The sequence below is a fragment of the Ranitomeya imitator genome, chromosome 3, assembly GCF_032444005.1.
Source record: "Ranitomeya imitator isolate aRanImi1 chromosome 3, aRanImi1.pri, whole genome shotgun sequence".
In the NCBI taxonomy this organism is placed as follows: domain Eukaryota; kingdom Metazoa; phylum Chordata; class Amphibia; order Anura; family Dendrobatidae; genus Ranitomeya; species Ranitomeya imitator.
In genome coordinates, this window is record NC_091284.1 from 307,266,257 (window position 1) to 307,289,157 (window position 22,901).

General features: G+C 43.5%; 1 protein-coding gene across 1 annotated transcript in view; it reads right to left on the bottom strand.

Annotated features, from left to right (window-relative positions):
- Positions 1 to 21,695, bottom strand: part of LOC138671618 (uncharacterized) — a 109,752-nt gene extending 88,057 nt beyond the window's left edge. Inside the window, exon 1 of the mRNA XM_069759795.1 lies at positions 21,597 to 21,695. The gene's annotated coding sequence lies outside the window, so the exon portion shown is untranslated. The remainder of the gene's footprint in view (positions 1 to 21,596) is intronic.
- Between the last annotated feature and the right edge of the window lie 1,206 nt (positions 21,696 to 22,901).

Sequence of the window (22,901 nt, forward strand, 5' to 3'; positions counted from 1 at the left end):
AAAGCAGCAACATCCAAATACCATCAAAGGGTAAGACAGATCCTGAAGAGCCAGCTCAATGTGAAGAATAAGATCCATGCAACCAATACATATGCCCTGCCAGTTATCAGATCCTCTGCTGGCATAGTGTGTTGACCAAAAGAAGAGATGGAAGCTGTAGATGTGAAGACCTGGAAGTGCCTTACAATGCATGGGGGTTTCCACCCCAAGTCTAACACCCAAAGTTTGTATAACAACAGAAAAGAGGATTGTCGAGGCTTGATAAGTGTCCAAGCCACCATCACAGATGAAACAAATTGTATCCAGGAATATATCAGATATATGTCAGCAAAGGATGAGATGCTGAGAGAGAGCCTAAGGCAGCAAAAACAGCAGTCCTGGAAGGAAGAACAGGAAAATGAAATACCATGGCAAGATAAGCCCTTGCATGGGATGTACCATCGACAGATAACGGAGGTGTCCGGTATGGGAAAATCCTAACAGTGACTGGTGAAAGTTGGACTTAAAGATGAACAGAGGCATGGATCATAGCGGCAGAAGAACAGCGGCTAAGTTCCAGATGTATAGAAGCAGGGATCTAATATACAAGACAAGACCCAAGGTGCAGATTATGCAAAGAGGCCTCAGAAACAGTACAACAGTGGCAGGATGCAGGAACAGCACATTACGACCGCCACAACCAAGTAGCGGGAATTGTATACAGGAACATGATCTGAACATTGTATTGACTAAGGCCTCCCAAGTCCAGACCCCAGAAAAAGTTGTGGAGAATGAAAGGGCTAAAATCCTGTGGGACTTCAAGATCCAGATGGATAAGCAGGTGTTTGCTAACCAACCAGGTATTGTGATAGTACATAAAAATCAGAAGACAGCAATGGTAATAGATTAGACAATGCCAAGTGATAGCAACATCAGAAAGAAGGCATAAGAGAAGCTGAAGAAATACCAAGGCCTCAAAGAGCAACTGAAAAGATGCGGAAGGTGAAGAAAACAGTTATTCCAGAGGTGATAGGAGCACTTGGAGCAGTGGCTCCTAAGTTGGAAGAATGGCTACAACAGATCCCAGGAGCAACATTTGAACTCTAAGTCCAGAAAAGTGCAATACTAAGGAAAAGTAAGATCCTGCATAGAATTCTTAAACTCCCAGGCCTCTGGTAAAAGACCAGTATATATCATCACAATCCTGAGCAACTCTGAAATGGATAATGGCACAGCAAAGCTAGCTGAAGGGGAGAGTTTATTCAAAGAAAAGACCACGCTAGTGCTAGATGCCAAGGATAAGGCAGAAGTCAGCATTACACACCTCCAAAGAGGTTAGGTCACATAGTTCAATGTCGACCAAAACCACATCTCAATCTTCCAGATCATCTCACTCCAGGTAGTCAATATTGTCTGACAAGCCACTGGAAATCCCTGCGACTGCAAAGGAAGCTATCATTAGAATCTTCTTTGCTAGGGAGGAAGCAGAGATAGAAACTCAAAGGAAAATGCAAGAGGCAGAAATAAAAGCCCAAATAAATTAGATGGAAGCCCAATTAAAAAAGCAGGAAGCAGAGATTGAGGCACAATTAAAAATACTGCCAAGAAAAGGTTGAGGCAGCAGCACTTGCTTAATTTAAGGGACTGCCTTATTGCCTTATTCCAGGACAAATAGAAGACACAGTTGATCGCACTACTGACTGTGCTAAGACATTTACCATCTGTACGAGCCCAAACTTTAATCTCCCACATACTGTACATGCACCTTGCAAGGCAAGGGATGTCACCACTACTGACAAGGTAACTTCCAGCTGTAACCCACAATTTAGGCCACAGCCAGCAGACCCTCTAGAGATTAACCCTAATGCTGCATGATTTTGTCCTGATACATTGCAGTCATAAGCTAGAGAATCTACAGTGCCTTGCGAAAGTATTCGGCCCCCTGGAACTTTTCAACCTTTTCTCATATATCATGCTTCAAACAAAGATACCAAATGTAAATTTTTGGTGAAGAATCAACAAGTGGAACACAATTGTGAAGTTGAACAAAATTTATTGGTTATTTAAAGGGAATCTGTCACCCCCAAAATCAATGTCATGGAATGAAGATGGGAGGCTCCGGACTGGACCTGAGACACCCATCGGACCCGGACCGCAGCAGGACCGCCCCTGGGTGAGTATAATCTAACCTCTTTTTCTCCTCTTTTAGGTAACATCAGGGGCTTATCTACAGCATTACAGAATGCTGTAGATAAGCCCCTGATGATGGTGAGCTTACCTCACCATCGATTTGGGGGGTGACAGGTTCCCTTTAAATTTTTTGTGGAAATTCAAAAACTGAAAAGTGGGACGTGCAATATTATTTATCTTAATACTTTGTTGCGCCACCTTTTGCTGTGATTACAGCTGCAAGTCACTTGGGGTATGTCTATCAGTTTTGTACATCAAGAGACTGAAATTTTTACCCATTCTTCCTTGGCAAACAGCTTGAGCTCAGTGAGGTTTGATGGAGATAGTTTGTGAACAGCAGTTTTCGGCTCTTTCCACAGATTTTCGATTGGATTGAGGTCTGGACTTTGACTTGGCCATTCTAACACCTGGATACTTTTATTTGTGAACCATTTCATTGTAGATTTTGCTTTATGTTTGGGATCATGTCTTGTTGGAAGGCAAATCTCCATCCCAGTCTCAAGTCTTTTGCAAACTCTAACAGGTTTTCTTCAATAATGGTCCTGTATTTGGCTCCATCCATCTTCCCCTCAATTTTAGCCATCTTCCCTGACCCTGCTGAAGAAAAGTAGGCCCAAACCATGTTGTTGCTGCCACCATCATGTCTGATAGTGGGGATGGAGTGTTCAGGGTGATGAGCTGTGTTCCCTTTACACCAACCATATCGTTTGGCATTGTTGCCAAAAATTTCGATTTTGGTTTCATCTGACAGAGCACCTTCCACATGTTTGGTGTGTCTCCCAGGTGGCTTGTTGCAAACTTTAAACGACAATTTTTATGGAGATCTTTGAGAACTGGCTTTCTTTTTTACACTCTTCCATAAAGACAAGATTTGTGCAGTGCACGACTGATTGTTGGCCCATGGACAGACCGTCCAACCTCAGCTGTAGATCTCTGCAGTACATCGAGAGTGATCATGGGCCTCTTGGCTGCATCTCTGATCAGTCTTCTCCTTGTTTGAGGTGAAAGTTTAGAGGGACGGCCAGGTCTTGGTAGATTTGCAGTAGTATGATACTCCTTCCATTTCAATATGATCGCTTGCACAGTGCTCCTTGGGATATTTAAAGTTTTGGAAATCATTTTGTATCCAAATCCGGCTTGTTCCTTGCTTAACTCTTCTGTTCTTTCTTAGCATCTCGTATTTTCACCACCCGTTGCCCCATTTCGATAATTATTTCTCTAAGCGGATATCTATTTCTAATTGCTATAATTATCCACAGAATCCGCCCAATATATCGTTACTTATCCCTGACAGCAACGATGGTTGCTTATGGTATAATGCCAGACTTAAAGAAAAGATAAGAAGAAAGGAAGAAAAAGAAAGGAGCGATGGGAAGGGGAAAGGAAGGACAGTGCCTCTGCAGCCCTCTAAAACCGGCCCAGGAAAGCCGAGGAGAAACCTCACTGCCGGGAAAGTACCTCCCATTTCTCCATGAGAGCCCCGAAACTTCCAGAGTCCCTAAATAAAATCCAAGGTTGCCATGTCCGCAAGTACTTCGAGTTATCACCCAAGGCCTGTGCAAACAATTCCTCCATATGGTGGATATGTGAGAATTCTGTTAACCATTCAATCATGGACGGAATTTTCGTTGTACGCCAATGTCTAGATATAACCATGCGGGTTGCCGTCAAGCAAGACCACCGGAGACTTTTTTGTTTTGCAATTGGTCCCGGAAGCATGGACAAGATGGCCATGTGCGGAGTAAGATTTAAATCATCTCCTGATATTTTATTGTAAGTCGAGAATACTTCTCCCCAGAAACGCTTTATCCCTGGACACTGCCACCAAATATGGAACAAGGTTCCTCTTGCGTTCCCACAGCGCCAGCACCCATCCACCTCCGAGGGAAATATGACATGCAACCTCACAGGGTATTGGTACCATCTAGTAAGAATTTTGAAATTCTTCTCTTGGGCATGACTGGCCGGAGACAGCCCATGAGCGCAGCGGTATGCCGATGTGATTTCCCTCTCAGTAAATGTGCATCCAATTTCCGCCTCCCACGCTCTAATATATCCCGGGATAACTGTTGAAGTCTCATCGTTTAGTAGTTTGTATACAAGAGAAATCTGATGCGATGGGGGTGTCTGCTGGACAAATATCCTCTCAAACTGTGTCAGAGAAGGTGGCGATCTCTCTCCACCAGAAATTCGTCTGACAAATGATTTTAATTGTTCATACTCTAACCAAGATAGTGTACATGTAGGACATTCGTCTTGTAGCTCGTTGAAAGAGGGAAAACCCCTCTGCGAAATTATTTGATATATTCTTTGATTGGATTCCATCCTCCATACCAAAAACCTCTCACATTGAAGGACCGGTGGAAAATCAGGATTAGCGAATATAGGAGACAATGGGACAGTTGCGCTCATTAATTTTTTCTTATATTTTACCATGTCCCAACTCTTAAAAATCTCGCCAGCCTTCATATCCCGACAGCCCCCTCCTATTTTCTCTTTATTTCTTGTCACTATCCATGGTAAATTCTGCAATGGAACTAGGTACCCCTCCTGTTCCAGTCCAACCCATTGTTTGGTTTCCCGTCTATAATGCCAATCAAATAGATGGATCAATTGTGAGGCTTGGTGGTATGTCTTTAAGTCTCGAAGTCCCACCCCCCCTTGTGATTTAGGTCTCGTCAATGTTCTGTAACTCAGCCTAGATCTGTTCTGACGCCACATAAAATGTATTAGAGCTAATTTAATAGTCTTGAAAAAACTTCTAGGTGGTGTGACCGGTACTGTCTGGGAGCAGGTGCATTTATACAGAGACTTGATTACACACAGGTGGATTATATTTATCATCATTAGGCATTTAGGACAACATTGGATCATTCAGAGATCCACAATGAACTTCTGGAGTGAGTTTGCTGCACTGAAAGTAAAAGGTGCCGAATAATATTGCACGCCCCACATTTCAGTTTTTAAATTTACACAAAAATGTTAAACAAATAAATTTCGTTCAACTTCACAATTGTGATTCTTCATCAAAAATTTACATTTGGTATCTTTATGTTTGAAGCATGATATGAGGGATACCATAAGTTAATTCTGCAGTTAAGACATGGAGATCGAACATGCCTAACTTTGCTAGATACATGATTCACAGGGAGTTAATAAACATCAGTCTCTTAAAGTTGATTGTGCCGAGAACTACAGAGCCTTGAAGTTGACCTTTCAAGCAGTAATCCAAGACATTAACCTCACTGCCAAGGAACAAGTGAAATTGCTTGCTAACTGGTTAGTTGGTTCTTGTGGACCATTCAAATGCAGGTCTTATTGCTGCAATGGAAATACTGGAACAAACATATGGCAGCTCAGAAGCCGAAGAATGGTAGCCCTCTCACACAAGAAATTAAAATAATAAAAGGGGGGGTCTCATTATAACACAGAGCCGGAATAAATCCAATTTTTATTCATGGAGTTGTCATTACTTCTATTGGTAATGGCTTTCAGGCCAGGGTCAAGTAAAGGTCAACATGTTAGCTGTGGTGGTGTCCACGAGCAGTTTAAACTGGTTATGACCGATTCCTTGGCGCTCTTTTTAATTTAATCTTATTGGTCGAGTTTGAAAATTGGCGTGCAATATTATTATATATAAAGCCCCCTTTGGGCTTGTTTCCCCATTACTGTATTTTTCTGAAGAAGATATCCTTCCTGAAGAATGGAGAATCTCCTGCAGATCATCTTGAGGGCCAGAAAGGAGGACGGAGCGGAATGGCTAAGGAGCTGCTTGGCTATAAAACCTCCAGCAGCAGCTTCTGAAGCTATCTCTCCTCCTCCAGATCCGTGCACCCCTCTTCAATTGCCGTGTCAAGACTCACCGGCCAAATCCGGAAGCCCAGGATCTCCTTCTTGCCGCCACTATCTTCATCCAAGTCTGGCAGCCGCGCACAGGATGTGCGCACGAAGGCCTGACTTCCTCACTCTTGGAAGTCTCACAGTCCAGAGCGAGACTTCCATCACTGTCACTCTGCTGCATCGGAAACATCACCAGAGGCAGCCAGCAGAGCCTGTGTCTGTCGCGGCCGTAAAAGTGCCGCGGCGGCCCCTCACAGCCAGGCTGCATCAGCTTCCGCACCAAGTCAGATCTTCGCCCCGGACCCGACCTCATCATCCGGACTACCACCTCCCATATCTGAAGGAGAAGAAGATGGATCTCTTATAGCTGACCTTCAGCTGCGCAACCCCCCTGCTTGCAGGGCTCGAGTGCAGGCTGCGACGCCGATCAAGAGGAGGCTGGAATTCCCGACAGGGGTGCGGTGTTCAATGTCCCTCTGTCTGTTACTCCCTTCTAATTTTTCAATCTATCATTGTGTATTGGCTGAAGCTTTGTGTGAGGCAATTAATGCTGCCTCCTCATCAGCCAATAACTTTAGTTTATCTAAAATATCTGCTCCTGCTGTCAGTAGTAACATTGCTCCTCAAATCCCTTTAAGAAGGCACTTACTTGTGAGCTCTCTCCATGGGCTTTCACTAGAGTGCCTGTGTTAAGGAGCTCATATGGGGAAACCAGTATGTTGATCTTTTTTCCCTGCTACCGCAAAGGGAACAGCTGTTTAGATTGGAGAAGAGAGAAGTTTGATACAGATGAGAGGAAACGTGGAACTCTCATATCTTTCAATAATTGGATTCAGTCATTCTCAATCTATTCAGCTGTTTTGGGAGAAAGGCTTCCTATTTTGTGTAGTACATTATTCCAACACATCGACATGATTCTGGAAGCCTATCGTAATTTTGGAGGCTCTGCCTGGCTTAATTATGATGAGGTTTTCAGGCAAAAATTGGCGGTTCATCCAGAAATCAATTGGGGAGTTAAGGATGTAGGCTTGTGGATTAATATAATTCTCCCGCAGATACATTCATTGGCAAAGCAACCTGCAACTAATTTTTCTAAAAGGATTTTGCTTTGCTTTTATTGAATCATTTTGTAAATGAACTAATAATTGTAGATTTTGCCATGAATGTTCGTTCTGTGGGGGCTTGCATCCAATGGCCAAATGCTTTAGAAAGCCGAACTCACAACAATCAACAGCTAGAGATTTTAACATTAACCCCGTTTTGCCATCGAATGGAATAGTACGTTCGATGGCAGATCCCCTGTTCTGATGCGGGCTCCGGCTGTGAGCCCGCATCAAAGCCGGGACATGTCAGCTGTCCCGGCTTTGAGAGCGGCATTTAACAAGCGCTTCCAGCCATCCGGCCGGAAATGCACGCACCGCTGACCCCTAACACGTGATCGGGGGTCAACGGTGCATTGGCATAACAACTAAAGGTCTCCTGGAGACCTCTATGGTTGTTGATGCCAAATTGCTGTAAGCACCACCCTGTGGTCAGCGCTCATAGCAATGCAGTAATTCTGCTCCAGGCTGGGAAAATATTCTGAAAAGTTCCCACGCTCGAGTTCATATGAGGACAACCAGCAGAGGGCGCATCACCGCGAATGAAGGTAACTACAGGTCATTGACCTACTTTCCATTAATTCGCTGGGGTTTTACAGGCAGGAGCACAGCTGCCTTATAGCAGAGCTCCTGTCTGTAAAATAATTTAACCCTTTCAGATGGATTTACATCGTGGGACATGACAGATCATCGGAAGGTATGAGATATTGTTGTTTTTTTATTTTTCCTTTGTCACAGAGAGAGGGTCTTCAGGTGGATTACCAGGATAATAAAATATTCCAACAACCTGTGTTTTTATTTCATTAAAAGACTTTGTAATAATGTGTGTGTGTTTTTAACCATTTAATACAATAGGATTAATAATGGATAGGTGTCATAATTGACGCCTCTCCATTATTAATCTGGCTTAATGTCACCTTACAATAGCAAGGTGACATTAACCCTTCATTACCCCATATCCCACCACTACAGGGGAATGGGAAAAGAGTGGCCAAGTGCCAGAATAGGCGCATCTTCCAGATGTGCCTTTTCTGGGGTGGCTGGGGGCAGATGTTTTTAGCCAGGGGGGGGGGCAATAACCATGGACCCTCTCCAGGCTAATAATATCTGCCCTCAGTCACTGGCTTTACTACTCTGGCGGAGAAAATTGCACAGGAGCCAACGCCAATTTTTTCCGCCATTTAACCCTTTAATTTAATAGCTAGAGCGGCCAAATTTTGCACATACACACTACTAACATTAGTAGTGTGGAATATGCAAAAAAAGTGGTGATATGAGATGGTTTACGGTATGTAAACCATGTCTCATATCATGTCGGGTTTAGGAAGGAGATAGCAAAAGCCGGCAATTGAATTACCGGCTTTAAAGCTATCTCGCGCCGGATGAAATTATATATATATATATATATATATATATATATATATATATATATATATACACAGTGGGGCAAAAAAGTATTTAGTCAGTCAGCAATAGTGCAAGTTCCACCAATTAAAAAGATGAGAGGCGTCTGTAATTTACATCATAGGTAGACCTCAACTATGGGAGACAAACTGAGAAAAAAAAATCCAGAAAATCACATTGTCTGTTTTTTAACATTTTATTTGCATATTATGGTGGAAAATAAGTATTTGGTCAGAAACAAAATTTCATCTCAATACTTTGTAATATATCCTTTGTTGGCAATGACAGAGGTCAAACGTTTTCTGTAAGTCTTCACAAGGTTGCCACACACTGTTGTTGGTATGTTGGCCCATTCCTCCATGCAGATCTCCTCTAGAGCAGTGATGTTTTTGGCTTTTCGCTTGGCAACACGGACTTTCAACTCCCTCCAAAGGTTTTCTATAGGGTTGAGATCTGGAGACTGGCTAGGCCACTCCAGGACCTTGAAATGCTTCTTACGAAGCCACTCCTTCGTTGCCCTGGCGGTGTGCTTTAGCTCATTGTCATGTTGAAAGACCCAGCCACGTTTCATCTTCAATGCCCTTGCTGATGGAAGGAGGTTTGCACTCAAAATCTCACGATACATGGCCCCATTCATTCTTTCATGTACCCGGATCAGTCGTCCTGGCCCCTTTGCAGAGAAACAGCCCCACCATGCTTTACAGTAGGTATGGTGTTTGATGGATGCAACTCAGTATTCTTTTTCCTCCAAACACGACAAGTTGTGTTTCTACCAAACAGTTCCAGTTTGGTTTCATCAGACCATAGGACATTCTCCCAAAACTCCTCTGGATCATCCAAATGCTCTCTAGCAAACTTCAGACGGGCCCGGACATGTACTGGCTTAAGCAGTGGGACACATCTGGCACTGCAGGATCTGAGTCCATGGTAGCGTAGTGTGTTACTTATGGTAGGCCTTGTTACATTGGTCCCAGCTCTCTGCAGTTCATTCACTAGGTCCCCCCGCGTGGTTCTGGGATTTTTGCTCACCGTTCTTGTGATCATTCTGACCCCACGGGGTGGGATTTTGCGTGGAGCCCCAGATCGAGGGAGATTATCAGTGGTCTTGTATGTCTTCCATTTTCTAATTATTGCTCCCACTGTTGATTTCTTCACTCCAAGCTGGTTGGCTATTGCAGATTCAGTCTTCCCAGCCTGGTGCAGGGCTACAATTTTGTTTCTGGTGTCCTTTGACAGCTCTTTGGTCTTCACCATAGTGGAGTTTGGAGTCAGACTGTTTGAGGGTGTGCACAGGTATCTTTTTATACTGATAACAAGTTTAAACAGGTGCCATTACTACAGGTAATGAGTGGAGGAAAGAGGAGACCCTTAAAGAAGAAGTTACAGGTCTGTGAGAGCCAGAAATCTTGATTGTTTCTGACCAAATACTTATTTTCCACCATAATATGCAAATAAAATGTTAAAAGCCGGAGGAGTGTCTGAAAGCCGGAGGAGTGACTGCTCCAGTAAGGAGGGAAATAGGAGAGCAGGGCAGGCCAGACAGGTGCTGGTAGTGGGCGACTCAATTATTAGGGGAACAGATAGGGCAATCTGTCACAAAGACAGGGATCGTCGAACGGTGTGCTGCCTACCTGGCGCTCGAGTCCGACACATCGCTGATCGGGTGGACAGATTATTGGGAGGGGCTGGTGAGGACCCAGCGGTCATGGTGCACATTGGCACTAATGACAAAGTTAGAGGTAGGTGGAAGGTCCTTAAAGATGATTTCAGGGAATTAGGCTGCAAGCTGAAAGCAAGGACCTCCAACGTGGTATTTTCCGAAATACTGCCGGTACCACGTGCCACGCCAGAGAGGCAACGGGAGATTAGGGAGGTTAATAGGTGGCTCAAGAATTGGTGTAGGAAAGAGGGGTTTGGGTTCCTACAGAACTGGGCCGACTTCTCAGTTGGCTACAGGCTCTACGCTAGGGACGGGCTGCACCTCAATGGGGAGGGTGCAGCTGTGCTGGGGGAGAGAATGGCTAGAAGGTTGGAGGAGTGTTTAAACTAGGAATTGGGGGGGAGGGTATTCATTTTATAGGAGGGGAAGATAGTGCAGACAGAGACCTGGGCACAAATAAGGAAGTTGGGGGTGGCGGTGGCATGGGGGGTGGGGTCAGAGCAGTTAATAATTTAAGAAATAGAAGTACAGAGAGGAACATAAAGTGCATGTATACTAATGCCAGAAGCCTCGCCAACAAAATGGACGAATTAGAACTAATGTTGTTGGAGCATAATTATGACATGGTGGGGATATCTGAAACGTGGCTGGATGAGAGCCATGACTGGGCTGTTAGCTTACAGGGCTATAGCCTGTTCAGAAATGACCGTACAGATAAGCGAGGGGGAGGGGTGTGTCTATATGTAAAATCATCCTTAAAACCCATCCTGCGCGATAATATAGGTGAATATAATGAAAATGTAGAATCCCTGTGGGTGGAGATAAGGGGAGGGGGAAAAAATAATAAATTACTGATAGGGGTTTGTTATAAATCTCCAAAAATAATGGAAGCAATGGAGAATATCCTCGTAAAGCAAATAGATGAAGCTGCGACTCAAGGAGAAGTCATTATTATGGGGGACTTCAACTACCCTGAAATAGATTGGGGAACAGAAACCTGCAGTTCCAGCAAAGGTAATCGGTTTTTGACAATTATGAGAGACAATTACCTTTCACAACTGGTTCAGGACCCAACAAGAAGGGGGGCACTGCTAGACCTAATATTAACCAACAGGCCAGACCGCATATCAAATATAAGGGTTGCGGGTCACTTGGGAAATAGCGATCACAAAATAATAAGTTTTCATGTATCCTTTAAAAAGATGTGTAGTAGAGGGGTTACAAGGACACTAAACTTCAGGAGGGCAAATTTCCAACGGATGAGAGAGGATCTTGGTGCAATTAACTGGAACGATATCCTGAGACACAAAAATACACAAAGAAAATGGGAGACGTTTATTAGCATCCTGGATAGGACCTGTGCACAGTATATACCGTATGGGAATAAACATACTAGAAATAGGAGGAAACCAATATGGCTAAATAGAGCTGTAAGGGGCGCAATAAGTGACAAAAAGAAAGCATTTAGAGAATTAAAGGAAGTAGGTAGTGAGGAGGCATTAAATAAATACAGAAAATTAAATAAATTCTGTAAAAAGCAAATCAAGGCAGCAAAGATTGAGACAGAGAGACTCATTGCCAGAGAGAGTAAAAATAATCCTAAAATATTCTTTAACTACATAAATAGTAAGAAACTAAAAAATGATAGTGTTGGCCCCCTTAAAAATAGTCTGGGTGAGATGGTGGATGAGGATGAGGAAAAAGCCAATATGCTAAATGACTTTTTTTCATCAGTATTTACACAAGAAAATCCCATGGCAGACAAAATGTCTAGTGATAAAAATTCCCAATTAAATGTCACCTGCTTAACCCAGCAGGAAGTGCGGCGGCGTCTAAAAATCACTAAAATTGACAAATCTCCGGGCCCGGATGGGATACACCCTCGAGTACTGCAGGAATTAAGTACAGTCATTGATAGACCATTATTTTTAATCTTTAAAGACTCCATAATAACAGGGTATTTCCCGCAGGACTGGCGTATAGCAAATGTGGTGTCAATATTCAAAAAGGGAACAAAAACCGAACTCGGAAATTATAGGCCAGTAAGCTTAACCTCTACTGTGGGTAAAATCCGGGAGGGCATTCTAAGGGACGCTATACTGGAGTATCTGAAGAGGAATAACCTCATGACCCAGTATCAGCACGGGTTTACTAGGGACCGTTCATGTCAGACTAATTTGATCAGTTTCTATGAAGAGGTAAGTTCCGGATTGGACCAAGGGAACCCAGTGGATGTAGTGTATATGGACTTTTCAAAAGCTTTTGATACGGTGCCACACAAAAGGTTGATACATAAAATGAGAATAATGGGGATAGGGGAAAATATGTGCAAGTGGGTTGAGAGCTGGCTCAGGGATAGGAAACAAAGGGTGGTTATTAATGGAGCACACTCGGACTGGGTAGCGGTTAGCAGTGGGGTACCACAGGGGTCAGTATTGGGCCCTCTTCTTTTTAACATATTTATTAATGACCTTGTAGGGGGCATTCAGAGTAGAATTTCAATATTTGCAGATGACACTAAACTCTGCAGGGTAATCAATACAGAGGAAGACAATTTTATATTACAGGATGATTTATGTAAACTAGAAGCTTGGGCTGATAAATGGCAAATGAGCTTTAATGGGGATAAATGTAAGGTCATGCACTTGGGTAGAAGTAATAAGATGTATAATTATGTGCTTAATTCTAAAACTCTGGGCAAAACCGTCAATGAAAAAGACCTGGGTGTATGGGTGGATGACAAACTTAAATTCAGTGGCCAGTGTCAGGCAGCTGCTACAAAGGCAAATAAAATAATGGGATGCATTAAAAGAGGCATAGATGCTCATGAGGAGAACATAATTTTACCTCTATACAAGTCACTAGTTTGACCACACTTAGAATACTGTGCACAGTTCTGGTCTCCGGTGTTTAAGAAAGACATAGCTGAACTGGAGCGGGTGCAGAGAAGAGCGACCAAGGTTATTAGAGGACTGGGGGGTCTGCAATACCAAGATAGGTTATTACACTTGGGGCTATTTAGTTTGGAAAAACGAAGACTGAGGGGTGATCTTATTTTAATGTATAAATATATGAGGGGACAGTACAAAGACCTTTCTGATGATCTTTTTAATCATAGACCTGAAACAGGGACAAGGGGGCATCCTCTGCGGTTGGAGGAAAAAAGGTTTAAGCATAACAGACGCGGATTCTTTACTGTAAGAGCAGTGAGACTATGGAACTCTCTGCCGTATGATGTTGTAATGAGTGATTCATTACTTAAATTTAAGAGGGGACTGGATACCTTTCTGGAAAAGTATAATGTTACAGGGTATATACACTAGATTCCTTGATAGGGCGTTGATCCAGGGAACTAGTCTGATTGCCGTATGTGGAGTCGGGAAGGAATTTTTTTCCCCAATGTGGAGCTTACTCTTTGCCACATGGGTTTTTTTTGCCTTCCTCTGGATCAACATGTTAGGGCATGTTAGGTTAGGCTAAGGGTTGAACTAGATGGACATATAGTCTTCCTTCAACCTTAATAACTATGTAATAACTATGTAAAAAAAACAGACAATGTGATTTTCTGGATTTTTTTTTCTCAGTTTGTCTCCCATAGTTGAGGTCTACCTATGATGTAAATTACAGACGCCTCTCATCTTTTTAAGTGGTGGAACTTGCACTATTGCTGACTGACTAAGGCTACGTTCACATTAGCGTTTTGCGTGTTTGCGTCGGGCGACGCAGCGGCGACGCTTGTGCGTCATGCACCCCTATATTTAACATGGGGGACGCATGGACATGCGTTGTGCTGCGTTGTGCGACGCATGCGGTTTTTTTGCCGCAAGCGTTGGGCGCAGAAAACGCAACAAGTTGCATTTTTCTTGCGTACAAATTTCGGCAAAAAACGACGCATGCGTCGCAAAACGCAGCGTTTTTGCGTGCGTTTTGGTGCTTTTTTATTTGCGTTGTGCGTTGCGTCGCCGACGCACAACACAAATGTGAACGTAGCCTGAATACTTTTTTGCCCCACTGTATATATATACATATATATATATATATATATATATATATATATATACATACATATATATATATATATATATATATATATATATATATATATATATATACATACATATATATATATATATATATATATATATATATATACATACATACATATATATATATATATATATATATATACAGGTCCTTCTCAAAAAATTTGCATATAGTGTTAAATTTCATTATTTACCATAATGTAATGATTACAATTAAACTTTCATATATTATAGATTCATTATCCACCAACTGAAATTTGTCACGTCTTTTATTGTTTTAATACTGATGATTTTGGCATACAACTCCTGATAACCCAAAAAACCTGTCTCAATAAATTATATTATATATTGTATTATATATATATATATATATATATACAAAGAAAAAAAGAGGCAGCACTCCATAATAAAGTGAAAAAAAGTGGAAGGTTTTAATCGACCCACATAGCCCGGCTATGTGGGTCGATTAAAACCTTCCACTTTTTTTCACTTTATTATGGAGTGCTGCCTCTTTTTTTCTTTGTGAATTTGGTGCAATCGTTGGACTGGTTGCCTGGGGCCTTGCACCCGAAGATATTACGGGCCGTAATTTACGGACCGTATTTTTATACGCTGAGTGTGAGGCCGGCCTTACAGTGTTTGCTATAGGAAAAAAAATGATGGAGACACAAAGCGCAAAATAGGGTCTTATCCTCTAGATAACCAAGAGAGCTTTCTTAGAATTGCTCACCTGATTTTGTTGAATGAAAAGCATGTAGCGATTTCGGCTGCTGCAGATTCACAACCCGATCAACGGCCGTATGACAATATAAACTGTGCAGGAGATGTGGGTTAAATCCGCGCTGCCTTAATAATGAAGTTCTAAGGATAATAAATTTAAAAGGTGGTTTATTCAACGCGTTTCAAGGTCAGTTCGACCTCTTCTTCAGGAAATTCCACATACAACAACATACAAGATGTTGTATATGAGCTTACAGTGTTTGGCAGATCTACCGATGGAAGTTAGCAATATGTACTTATTATTTTCCTAGCCCAAATCGGTGCCCCAGCATCTTACTATAACAGAACAAAGAACCGCATGTCTTGAGAGAGATTAGACCAGTTTCAGCTGGACGGAGATTTGGGCCTACACCAACGCAATATAAATTCTTGTGGGGAGGCCATGAGGGATGAGTAAGTTGCCCAGACCCTGGAATTTACAGCTAGAGCAATAAAACCTCTTCTACATTTCAACAAGCAGAATCACAGAGAAGGGGGGGGGGGGGGGTTAAGCCCACAGCATGGGTGCTAACAGGAAAGCTACACAATCATATTACATTTCATACATTATCATTATATATATTTCATACAGCGCTAAATAGCATAAAAGCCGGTAATTCAATTACTGGCTTTTATGCCATCTCCTTATGAAACTCTATAGCGAGACCGCTACATGATCACGGGTTATTGCCGCAAGGCATTACTGGGAACGGAGCGTCGCGAGGAGCATCGCTAAAGGCCTGGGCTGGATCCGGGGGCCACCGGAAGGTGAGTATATAACTATTTTTTATTTTGTTTTTTTAAACAGGGATATGGTGCCCACACTGCTATATACTGCGTGGGCTGTGTTATATACTGCGTGTGCTGTGTTATATACTGCGTGTGCTGTGTTATATACTGAGTGGGCTGTGTTATATACTGCGTGGGCTGTGTTATATACTGCGTGGGCTGTGTTATATACTGCGTGGGCTGTGTTATATACTGCGTGGGCTGTGTTATATACTGCGTGGGCTGTGAGACTCCTTTGCCCGGGGCCCTCAAAAACCTGGAGCTGGCCCTGGATTCACTGATTAGTCGCAACCTGCCGGCCACGAACAATCAGCGAAAGACGCAGTCCAGCCGCGAATTGGCGCGGGATTTGAACCATGCTTCGCTGATTGGTCGCGCCCGGCCGGCCGAATCCTGTGTATTCATTGCATTATTCTGAAATCTTCATAAATAAACTACATACATATTCTAGAATACCCGATGCGTTAGAATCGGGCCACCATCTAGTATTATATATTTTCTTACAAATATATATTTACCACTAGGGGGAGTATTTTCGGTTTTAGGACTCAAGCAGCTATAGTGAGACTTACTCTACTCCCCTCAGCCATCAATCTAGGATCAGTTCTGCTGGAAGCAGTACTGCTTGTTTGCAGATCTGAGGGCTCTGTGAAAATGGCAGCAGAACACTCCCACTACTGTGAATTGCGCAGCCAAGAGAGGCATGCCCAGTTCACAGCAGTGACAGTTCTATTCCAATAGATAGGGTCGGAGTCCGGTGTGTTAACTCATATGACCATGGAGTGCCGTATTATGACACTGATAGTGTCATGCTGCTTCTTTGAATAAAAGATGTCAGCCCCCAGTGCCTTCTTTAGGCTACGTTCACATTAGCGTTACGCTAATGTGCGTCGCTGTTGCGTCGGCGACGCAGCGGCGACGCAGCGGCGACGCGCCCCTATGTTTAACCTAGGGGACGCGTGCGTTGTTTTGGTGGCGTTTTTCGCCACGTGCGTCGTTTCCGACGCTAGCGTCGGACGCAAGAAAACGCTACATGTAGCATTTTCTGTGCGTCCGATTTTCGTCAAAAACGACGCACGCGTTTTTCCGTGCGTCGCCGCTGCGTCGCCGACGCAACGGTGACGCGACGCTAATGTGAACGTAGACTTACACTCCTACTGTATAACACACAAAATATGTTTCAAATGCATTCAAAACTTGGTTATAACAGCATGTTATGCTACAAAAATCCTACAAGAGAAAAGCACTACAAGAACTAGTGTAAAACTAATTATTTTATTGAATCAAATAAAATCACAAGAGATGTATAAAAAGGGATAGCGTGAATGACAATCATTCTCCAAACAGCAGCAACCTCATGCCCACCAGGTAATGTCCCACAGTAACAAGAGGAACTGTAAACATATAGTTAACTCCAAAAAGTGCAAGTGCATATGTACATTTCAATATAATAACACCAAAGGTACCATATCACAAAGTATATAGATCAATATCTGAATGCTCAGTGCAGTTTGTATGAATGGCTACCAAGGTGGTAATAAAGGGTAAACGTGGCATGACAGAAGGTACAAGGCAAAACTAATGTGGACTCATGGTATAGCTACATTGATTTATTAATCATCTACTTAAATGCGGTACCTTCCCTTTAAGTGCCAGAATAGCAGAATCCCCCCTCAAGTGACCCTTATTTGGAAACTACACCCCTCTTGGAATTTTTCTACAGTTGCAGTGACAATTTTGTCTCCATGAGTGCTTTCCAGAAAAAAAAGCAGTAATGAATGTTGCTGAGTGAAAGTTGCAAATCTTCCACTGTAGTGACCGTACATTCTAGTGCCCACTATATTATGCCCAGCTTTTGCTTTTTGAGACACACACCTGTAAATTAGACATGCTTTCATCGTTAAAGAAATAGCAAACATATGGACGCTAAATGTGATTGAGGCTGGTTTCACACTAGCGTTCAGCAGGGCTGCGGAGGGATGCGGACTTCCTCCGTGAAGCCCCGCCAACTGCCGCGCCTCTTCATTCAGCTCCGCATACAGCTGCATGCATCCTGCGTACCCTATCTTTAACATTGGGTATGCAGGCCATGCAGATGTATGCGGATGCGTTCGCATGCGTCGTTTTGACGGTGTGGCGACATGCGCCTGAACGCAACGAGTTGTAATTTGGTGCGGTCGCCGCACTGTCAAATCGACACATGCGGAGGCATCCGTATACATCCGCATGGCCTGCTTCCCCAATGTTAAAGATAGGGTACGCAAGACACATGCAGCTGTAGGTGGAGCTGAAGGAAGAGGCGTGGCAGTGGGCGGGGCTTCACGGAGGAAGTCCGCAGCTCTGCTTGAACGCTAGTGTGAAACTAGCCTTAGGCACACTATAGGGCTCAGAAGGGGGGAGGGGGTATTTGGAAGCGCCAAACCAGTAACGTGGACGCCTCCTACATTTCCATTAACATAACGTATCTGAGTGGGGACTTTCTTTTTATGTATTGAATTTAAGCTTTTATTGGGAACATTTTACATAATATTTGGGATCACATTCATCCTGCACGCTACACTGAGCACTTACATTTGGGTTTCCATGTCACGTGGCAGTTGAGTTACTCGTAACGCTATCTGGCCTCTGTTCAGTGTTGTCCTTTTCAGTGGTGCACAAAACTGTACTTTTATGCACGCCTACAAAGACAGACACTGCCAGATCATAGTCCCAATTTCTCCATTATTATGGGGAATCTTCCGCAGAGGGTTCTATCTGAATTGTGTATTTCAGAGATTTACACAGCGCAGGATAAATATGAGCCGAGCCTCATTTCGATCTTTGATAGGCAAATTGAACAAATCAGCAGCAGGAGAAGAATTGTTTTTGTTTATTTTTTTATGCTGTTCCTTATGTGGTATAAGCAACTAGACAACTTTATTCCTTGGGTCGGTGTGATTACAACGATATCAGATTTATATACAAAGACTTTTTGAAGAAAAAGAAAGTTTTTGCATTGCCATATTTTGAGAGATATAAGTTTTCTATATTTCTGTCAACAGAGGCATGTGAGAACTTAATTTTTGTGGGATAAGTTAACAATTTTGATTAAAAAAATGAAAAAGCCATCCCACGACGTCAAGGCGACCCTGTTCGGGACAGTCCTAACCTCTAGTATTAAAACCTTACCATGTGTCAAATGCATGGACACCAACTTACATTCCAGTTCATCTGCTTAGTTTTTTGTCTAAGGCTAGGTTCACATTGCGGTAGGGCAGTCCGTTTAGTGCATAGCTCTACGGACTGCGCTAACGCAATGTCCCAAAAGGGATCGCATTTGCAGATCCCGATCTGCGCTAGCGAGGAACGGACTGTCACTCAAATGACGGCACATCGCCAATATGGGCGTGCGCTAGCGATGCGTTCGCCATTACTAGCAATGGCAGCGTTAACGGACTACGTTACACCGCGTTATGCCGCGGTGTAACGTAGTCCGTTAAACGGGTTCACATAACGTAATGTCAACCTAGCCTTAGTATTTGTAAACCAAGACCAGGAATCGGTAAAAAATAAAAAAATCTAGAAGTGTTGCACGTTACTATTATACTTTTCCCCTGATTTTTTAACCTCAGGAATGGAACACTCACCAAAAACGCAACACATGCATGTGGCTCAAACGGTACAAAGAACACAGGTTTTCACACAGCTCCATCAGTGGATAACAAAAGTTTTATCTTATAAAACACTGATAGGAAAAAAAAATTAAACAAAATTTGATTGTTTTACAAATTGCCACACTTTTTTGATGATTAAGGCTATATGCACAAGTTGCAGATTTGACTCTGGAATTTTCTGTGCAGATTCTGCATTCCTTGGCAGAAAACGCAGGTCCGAATCTGCGCCTTTTTTTTGGCATGTGCACACGTTGCAGATTTTTGTGCTGATTTCTTCCTTTTTTTCCCCATGCAGATTTCTATTATGGAAGAGGTGCAGAAACGCAGCAGATCTGCACATTGACATGGTTCTTTTTTGAATCTGCTGCGTTTTTGGTGCAGTCCTTTTTTTATCTGCTGCGTTTTCAGTGCAGATTTTTCCGCACCATTAGCACAGCATTTTTTTTTTCCTATTGATTTACATTGTACTGTAAATCACTTGCAGATCTGCAGCGTTTCTGTGCGGAAAAAAAAGCTGCAGATCTGCAGGAAATCTTCAACGTGTGCACATACCCTTAATGAAAATAAAACCTTATACAAGTTTGGCATCACCATAAAATTTACAGACATGTAGATCCATATAGTAACATTGCATAGCTCCTAATGCAAAAATACAAGCAACTCCCTAGGGTGTCAGTTAGGATGATCAGGGTTCACATACACAAACTAATACAAGGGAACCTGTCACCCCCAAAATCGAAGGAGAGCTAAAAAGCCCACCGGCATCAGGGCCTTATCTACAGCATTCTGGAATGCTGTAGATAAGCCCCCGATTTATCCTGAAAGATGAGAAAAAGAGGTTAGATTATACTCACCCGGGGCGCTCCTGGTCCGGGGCCTCCCATCTTCTTATGATGACGTCCTCTTGTCTTCACGCCGCGGCTCCGGCGCAGGCGTATTTTGTCTGCCCTTTTGAGGGCAGAGCAAAGTACTGTAGTGCGCAGGCACCGGGAAAGGTCAGAGAGGCCCAGGGCCTGCACACTGCAGTACTTTGCTCTGCCCTCAAAAGGGCAGACAAAATACGCTTGCGCCAGAGCCGCGGCATGAAGACAAGAAGAGGATGTCATCGTAAGAAGATGGGAGGCCCTGGACCGGACCGCGACGCCCATCAGATCGGACCGCCTGCCCGCCCAGGTGAGTATCATCTTTCAGGATACATCGGGGGCTAATACACAGCATTACAGAATGCTGTAGATAGGCCCCTGATGCTGGTGCGCTTAGCTCATCTTCCATTTTGGGGGTGACAGGTTCCCTTTAAGAGGGTTGTCCGTGAGGGGAAAAAAAACTACAACACACTTTTGTTTTGTTTTTTAGACACTTATGATTTTAGAAGAAAAAAAAAACAATCACCTTCAAGCTCCCCCGGTGGATCCAGTGCATGGACATCTGTGCCAGCTCCAGAATCAGTGTCTTCTCTGTTGAGAAGCCACAGGAACACTGAAGCCTGTGATTGGCTGAAGCAGTCAGGTAACTAGAAAAGTGCTTCTGGCGACATGCTCTTCTTGTCACCTGACCGCTGCAGTCAATCGCAAACTTCAGCGATCCTGTGATTTTCGAAAGGCACAGACATCACATCCGGAGTGGCCTACACTAGATCTACAGGTCTGTTGGAAGGTGAATATGCTTCCGCTTTTGCTATAATAGCACTCATGCCTAAAAGAATAATATTGTATTGTACAACCCTATTAAATTAGTTTTCTTAAAGGGGTTTTCTATTACTATGATATTGATGAGCTATCAGTTGTGGTCTAACACCTGATGTTTCCATCACTCATGTCAGCCGCCAGGTGTAATCAGCGCCTCCTCTGAGTGACACCATTTAGTGAGCCCACCCCAGTACTATAGATCAGCTCCTAATAGCAGTGGGTCTGCAGTACCCAGAGACCACCTAAGTGTGAGGTATTCGGATCCCTACACCTGCATGGATTTTCTTACCAGACCTTAAAACAACAAAACATCTGACAGTCTCTCTGCAAACTTTTAAGAGGAAGTGGCCTGTGTACTCTCTGCACAGGAATGTGTGCCAGACCCCCTGTGCCCAAACTGAGGAGGGGGCAAGCCTACAGATGGCGGGGGCACAGCAGCTCATGTCCAGGCAGCAGACCCTACATGTTCGTCTATAGAGCACCCTGGCACTCACCCTGAGGAGTCCTGACCCCGCTCACACTGCGCCTGCTGCTGCTGGTGCTACTGGTGACTCCTTCCTGCAGGATGAGAAGGGCTGGGCCACAGTTAACTAGTTCAGGCCAGCGACAGCTGTACAGATGCAGGGAGGGGTATCTCTACTGGAAACCGAACCTGTTCTAAAAAGTAGTCACTGATCGGCATAGAAAGTGAAAGCATGGTGTGAGGCAGGTAGTGTCTGGACAGGTTTGTGCTGCTGATGTCAGGATGTGGCCTGAGTCACATCTGTCTGCACCCTGCTATGCACATCACCCTAGGGTGCTACAGCAGGCCTGAGCTCAGAGACAACTAGGGCCTTGTGCACAAATACCAGCTCAGCTGGATGAGGGGGACGGGAGCTACACGTTTTCATGGCTGTGGCCAAAGTTGGTCCACTGCTTAGGGACCCAGTGCAGCTTATGTGTCCCCTAATCTGATGCAATAATAACTTCTGTAGTGCATGTCCATAGCAGGCAGCTCCTGCGCTAGTCTGTTATGTGGGGTCATGGAGCTGCACACGCAGCCGCACACGCAGCCTCACACGGAGCCGCACACGCAGCCTCAGGCCGGCGTCACACTTGCGAGTTTTACGGACGTAAGAGCGCAGAAACTACGTCCGTAAAACTCGCAAAAAATACGGCACAATTATTCTCTATGCCCCTGCTCCTATCTGCCATATTAAACTGATCAGTATTATACGGCTTTCTACGGCCGTAGAAAATCGCAGCATGCTGCGTTTGTCACCGTATTGCGCAAATAAAACGTCAATGAAAGTCTATGGAAGCCCCAAAAATACGGATCACACACGGACCAGCAGTGTGACTTGCGAGAAATACGCAGCGGTGTTAGCGAGAAAAGCCGGCAATTCAGTGCGGTGTACAGTAAAATCACACTGACAGCTTCCAGTAGAATAGGTAGAATAAATGTGTACACATAGAATAGGTATATATATATATATATATATATATGTCAGTGATACACACATATATATATATATATTAATATTTCAGACAGCGCAAGATAGCTTTAAAGCCGGTAATTCAATTACCGGCTTTTGCTTTCTCCTTCCTAAACACGACATGATATGAGACATGGTTTACATATAGTAAATCATCTCATATCACCATTTTTTTGCATATTCCACACTACTAATGTTAGTATTGTGTCTATGCAAAATTTGGCCGTTCTAGCTAGTAAATTAAGGGGTTAAATGGCGGAAAAAATTGGCGTGGGCTCCCGCACAATTTTCTCCGCCAGAGTAGTAAAGCCAGTGACTGAGGGC